Raw genomic sequence first — 6004 nt, 5'->3', positions numbered from 1 at the left:
CCTCACCACAGGGTGAGGCGTGAGGCTATCACGCCTCATCCTGTGGTGGGACGTGATTACCTCACACCCGCGTACCGGGAGATGAAATTTTCTCCAATTTCCCACCTCAAAGCCTCAAAGGGTATTTTCATCCTTTCACGGAGCTAGATGTGGCAAATTGAGGCTATGTTTAACAACACTCTTATTTAATTGTGCAGTATAAATGCAGAATAGACAACTTGGGAGCATGAAATTCACATCAAAGCTCAATTCCCCAACTTCAAACTTGAAGAAAAGACTGAGCTTCAAAATGGTGGCATTGTTAAAGAAGTGGGGCAAGTGGATAAAGGGCTCAACAAGGTGCTAAAGGTCTATATTAGGAAGTATGTTAGTAGGATAACAGTTAGCCTGTTAATTGTTATGGGTTTTTGTAGACAGCAAGTTAGTATTATTTTGCTATTTTAGGGATTCCACTAATGTGAGGAATGGATGTTTATCCCTATATGGTAACCATTCACTGTTACATTAATTTTAATAAGACTACCCTCCATTATCTTCTTAGTTCCTAACTAATATCAATCTAATTCATTTTCTAGTTTGTGAATCTTAAAAATGTCATTTTTATAAATTTTAGTAAACTTCTCTTAATTTACAAATAAAGACATGTTAACGGTTATTTCAAATACAATAATATGTAATTATGTTATTGGTTATTTCAGATTTAGTAATATATAATTCTGAATTAACTCTCTTAAAAATAAAAAAGATAAAGTACCAAATAAACATAAGGTTTTTTTAGAAAATATTAATTTAGACTCCACATAAAATAGCACTAACATAGTCTTAACATTTAACAAAGAACACCAATTTAGATCCTGAAAACAAAATGTACAAATCATTCATATTACTTCATTAAAATTATAATTTCTCTCTCCACATACAATTGACAAAATTTAATAGAGTAGTATTAATATCTCACATTATATTATTGATATTTAAATTGGTATGTTTTTTTAAACATTAAACATAAATTTGTGCTTTTATACATGAATTAGGTTAATGGAGATGAGAGTTAAGGAAGATAATGGAAAGAAAAGCAAAGTGATGAAAAGAAAAATTAAAGATTAAATTTGTTTGGAAGTTTATAGAATGTAAACGATGTTAAATGTTTAACATCGTTTAAAAGTTTGGAAATTTAAATATGAAGAGAAATGAAAGTTAAATTTACTTTGCAAAGACACAAAAAATTAAGAAACCTTATGTTACTCTTATTAACCATCAATTTGAAAGTTAGAGTTTGGAGGTTATAGAAAATAAACATTTAACTTCCATTAACATTCATTTAGTGATTCTTTAGAAGGGCAATAATAGAAGATTAAATATCAAATTAACATTGTTTGATAGTTATTTTTGGAGAGTGAATGAATGTTAATGAAATTAAATGTTTATTTTCTTTATAAACTCTCAAACTCTAACCTCCAAAATGGATGTTAAGTAAAGTAACGTAAAATATATTAAAATTTTTTTGTCTCTGCAGAATAAATTTACTTTACTTTCTCTCTATATTTAAACTTTTAAACAAATTTAAACATTTAATCTCATTTACATTCTATAAACTCCTAAACAAACTTACTTTCTAATTTTCCTTTCCATCACTTCACTTTCCTTCCCACTACCTTCTTTAACTCTCATCTCCGTTAACCTCTCAAACAAAGACTTACTCTCAAAAAACAACTTCCATACAAAGTTAATTTGATATTTAACATTACATTACTATCATTCACTTCCATTAACCTCCTTCCAAACAAAAACTAAATTAATACTTACACAAAAACCTTAAACCTATTTTGGTACCTTATCCAAAATAAACTCATCTATTTCATTTCTAACCATTTCCACAACCGCTCCAATCTCTCTCAGTATAAATTTGTTATATGATAGTTAGAAATGTAACTTGGTATTTAAACATGTTTAATATTTTTATTGTTATTTCAAGCTATACAACGGCAATTTCATATCAATAAATTTAAAATATTGGCAATCTTATCTGACTTGAATGACTTTGCACTAAAAAATAAAGTTTTCTAATGAAAATCCTCTTGTTGATGTTCCTGAAAATAAAGTTTTCTCATGAAAATTCTTTTGTTGATTTACAATGTTGTTTATACATACAACATTCCACAACCATCTTTACTAATGATACGTGATAGACAAAATTGTTCAACTACAATTCGATGTTTATTATGTTATTGAAAAAGTTGTTTTTCTAATGACTTGATTGGATGAAGGGTTTAAAGGGGTTAGTAAGGGAATGGTTAGTAAGTATTGTGGGCTAAGACAAATTATTAATAATAGTAGTTGTTTTTGGTAAAAGTTGTTTTTCTAAAAATCAGTTTTATATAAAAAGTAAATAGTAGTTTTATATAGGGCTGTAATCAAACCGAGCCGAGCTTTGACCTGTTCAAGCTTTGTTTGCTATAAAATTATCGAGCTTTGAACTCAAACCCAAACCAAACCCAAGCCAAGCTTTGGTTTGCTCAAACTCAGCTCATTAGAAAATAAACAAGCTCGAACTAAACTTGTTCCGAATCTATAATTCTATTTGAATTTAGTTCATTAAGAAAATTATTTAATAATAAATTGATTGTGAATAAATCGTTAATTATATATTTATAAAGTTTACTCACAACTAACTCTTCAATTGCATACATATACAATATAACAAAATTCATGAATAAATAAATAAAATGCTTACAAATAATTCATCTATTACTTATTTAATATATTTGCAAATAAACTCATCCAATAGAAAATGAAATAATATTAAGTTTAGATATTTATGAACTAATACAAAATTATACAAAAATGTATTCATAAATATTCTAATCGAACCGCTCGCCAGCTTTCGAGCTAAGATTTGGCCGCTCAAGCTCGGCTCATTTACAAACCAAGCTAGTAAATCATACTCATAAGCGACTCATTTACAAATCGAGCCAAACATTTACCGAGCCGACCACCGAGCCACACTTGAGCGACTCAGCTCATTTACAGCCCTAATTTTATAACAGGTTACACAAGTATTTAGATATACATCATACCCAATGCTATAAAATTTATATTTGATAATCATTTGGATTGCTGTCATGGACGAAACTTATATGAAATCTAAATTTATACCCACATAGAAAGGGGTTAGTTTAGCAACAGTCCTAAAATATTTCAACAATCCATTCATTGCTATGATTATATAAGCAGATAATGGTTGATTATAGGCCTATTAGATATCCAAGAACAGCTACTGATTTATCAAAGAATATTTGCATAATTATATTATAAGATTTGATTCTAAGCCTTTCACAACAATGTCAATCTCAGTACATACTACGATCAAAACGTATGTGTGATCATACGTATTGATCGTAGGTTTCTTTGAGGCATATGAACAAACACCTTAAAGGCATTTTGAAAAACAAAATGTGAGATGGAAATTAGTAGACAAACAGGATCAAAAACCTGCAATCTGTGGAAACCATCACTACGGTTGTCTGGCCGCTGCCTAATTCCATTCCTATTTTCCCAAATACAGTTTCCTGATTTGAACAAAGTAGGAAGAAATCAGGCTTTCTTTTTCTGCATTGTTGTTCACCGAGAAAACAGATGAGAATTAACTGTTTCCTCATTCAATCAACATATGCAGATCAAAATTAAAACAAGAAAACAGAGATTGAAAATATAGGTTCATATCAAGTGTAAAAATTAGAACTCTCATCGTGGAATACCCAAATCGAGATAAAAACAGGTAAAAGGAAAACGAATTAGAGATACCGAAGCCTTACTCTTCAAGCAGATAGAGTGGCGGCATTCTCTAGTTCTCTGCCTTTTACTGAATCGAAATGGGTTTTGATCGGTGAGATCCCACTCAAGCCTCTCTCTTTCTAATCACTACCCATTTGGTTACTATATTCTTGACACAAAGAAACCCTAGAGAGCACAAGGATGAATATCGCAGCCGCGGCTGAAGGTCAAGGAGGAGGATGAAATTTGAGATTAGGTTTTTCTAATTTATAGAAGAAAGTCTGAACCTTTTAGGGATTTCAAGCAAGCCCATTGTAGAATTTGCGCTGGGCTTGATGCTAAACTAGAGTACTTCAACTAAAACTAGCTTTTATTTGGAGCATGAATGATAAAATTTATTGTTAGATATAAGTTTATTTACTTTTTTATTTATTATTAGATGTAAATTTATTAAAATTTTAAAATTAGGATTTAAAGCATTCTAAGATTTAAATTTACTAAATATAGATATAACGATGAATAATCAAATTCATTTAATCATTCAGAATCCAGGTAAGTACTACTGACTTCAACAATCAAGTCTCTTCAAAGTCGAAGATATTGATATGATTTAAATCAAAAACTTCTTTGTCAGATTTTAAAATTCAAGAACCGTAAAAAAATTTAAGTCAAAGTTAAAGGATCATGAGTATATATTTAGCTTTATAAAATATAGAACTAAAGCATTAAAAGCAATATATTCATGAAATCTATATTTTTTTCAAAGAACCATAAAATATAAAGACAATTTTAAAGGATTATAAGTGTAATTAAGCTCTCGAATATATAAAACTAACGTGTTAAAACTTTGTGATAGTAAATTATACCAATATCTTCGACTTAAAAGAGACTTGATTATTGAAGTATTCATTTTGAGCATCATTGTATTCAACATCTCGACCATTTGTATTGTTTATAGCCAAAAAAAATGTCCACAACTTAGTTAGAGATAATATTATTATTATCTTCACATATCTATATAATTATTTTCTTGTTAATATCTTATTAGTATATTGTATTATTTGTGTAACTATCTCTTAGAGTTTCAGTCTTAGTTTACAACAAGAAGATAATTAGAGATATGTAGAGATAATAGTGATAGTATCTCTAACAAACTTGTCTTCTTTTCTAGTGAGAGACAAAATGAGAATACTTCTCGTAAGAAAGAAATAAAAGAATAGGAACAAAATTGATTTCGTCACTTAAATTAGAGAAAACCCATCAGGTATGGCTTTAAACTCTACATAGATGTGAAAATCAACAACATTGTCATAACTGAAAGAAGGTAATTTGTTGTCTTTCTCATTAGATGAATGACGAATAAATACAAATGAATAAGAGTAATTTTAGGCTCAAAATCCTATACAATAACTACTTATTATGAACAAGATTGACTAATTCAAATACATTCAAAAATACAATAGTGATAATATATTATATTAATATAGTATATTCTAACTAATTAATATAATATATTCTAACACCCTCCCCCCCCCAGTCACAGCGAGGGAATGACGAACAATAAAACTGTTGCGGAAGTCTTCAAAAAGAACCAAGGGCAAGCTCTTGGTGAAGATGTCTGCTATTTGATAACGAGAGGGGACATGTAACACTCGAACCAACCCGCGTGCAACTTTTTCATGAATAAAATGAATATCCATCTCGATGTGTTTGGTTTGTTGATGTTGGACCGGGTTGCCGGAAAGATAAATGGCGCTTACATTATCACAATAAACCAAGGTTGCTTTCTGAATTGGACAATGAAGCTCAAGTAATAAATTGCGGAGCCAACAAGATTCGGCTACAACACTAACAACCCTCTGATACTCCGCCTCGACACTAGAGTGGGATAAGGTAGGTTGTCGCTTGGCCGACCAAGAAATCAAGTTGTCCTCGAAATATACACAATAGCCTGAAGTAGAGCATCTTGTGTCGGGACATCCACCCCAATCAGCATCCGTGTAGGAAAGAAGACTCGTTGTAGAAGTCTTATATAAGTGTAACCCATAATCAAAAGTGTCTTGGATATACCTCATAATTCTTTTTAAAGCTTGCATGTTGTTAAGCCCAAAATATACCTAAAATATCATATATAAATACGTTAAATTTACATTGAAATCGTGTTAATTATATGCATTTGGAATACTTTTACGTCTTTATTTACTTCTTTGATGCAAGGTACCTAAATATT

General features: G+C 30.1%; 1 long non-coding RNA gene and 1 other non-coding gene across 2 annotated transcripts; both read right to left on the bottom strand.

Annotated features, from left to right (window-relative positions):
- Positions 1 to 2777: 2777 nt before the first annotated feature.
- Positions 2778 to 4072, bottom strand: LOC136225625 (uncharacterized). Its single transcript, XR_010687198.1, has 2 exons — positions 3816 to 4072; positions 2778 to 3569 (listed from the first exon to the last, which is right to left on the bottom strand). It is a non-coding gene; the product is annotated as an uncharacterized lncRNA (long non-coding RNA).
- LOC136228360 (small nucleolar RNA snoR143) lies at positions 3452 to 3613 on the bottom strand. Its single transcript, XR_010688683.1, has one exon. It is a non-coding gene; the product is annotated as a small nucleolar RNA snoR143 (small nucleolar RNA).
- Positions 4073 to 6004: the final 1932 nt, after the last annotated feature.

The sequence above is a fragment of the Euphorbia lathyris genome, chromosome 4 (assembly GCF_963576675.1).
Source record: "Euphorbia lathyris chromosome 4, ddEupLath1.1, whole genome shotgun sequence".
Lineage (NCBI taxonomy): Eukaryota > Viridiplantae > Streptophyta > Magnoliopsida > Malpighiales > Euphorbiaceae > Euphorbia > Euphorbia lathyris.
The sequence above is the reverse complement of the archived record's forward strand: the minus strand, read 5'-3'. Positions and strand labels throughout refer to the sequence as shown.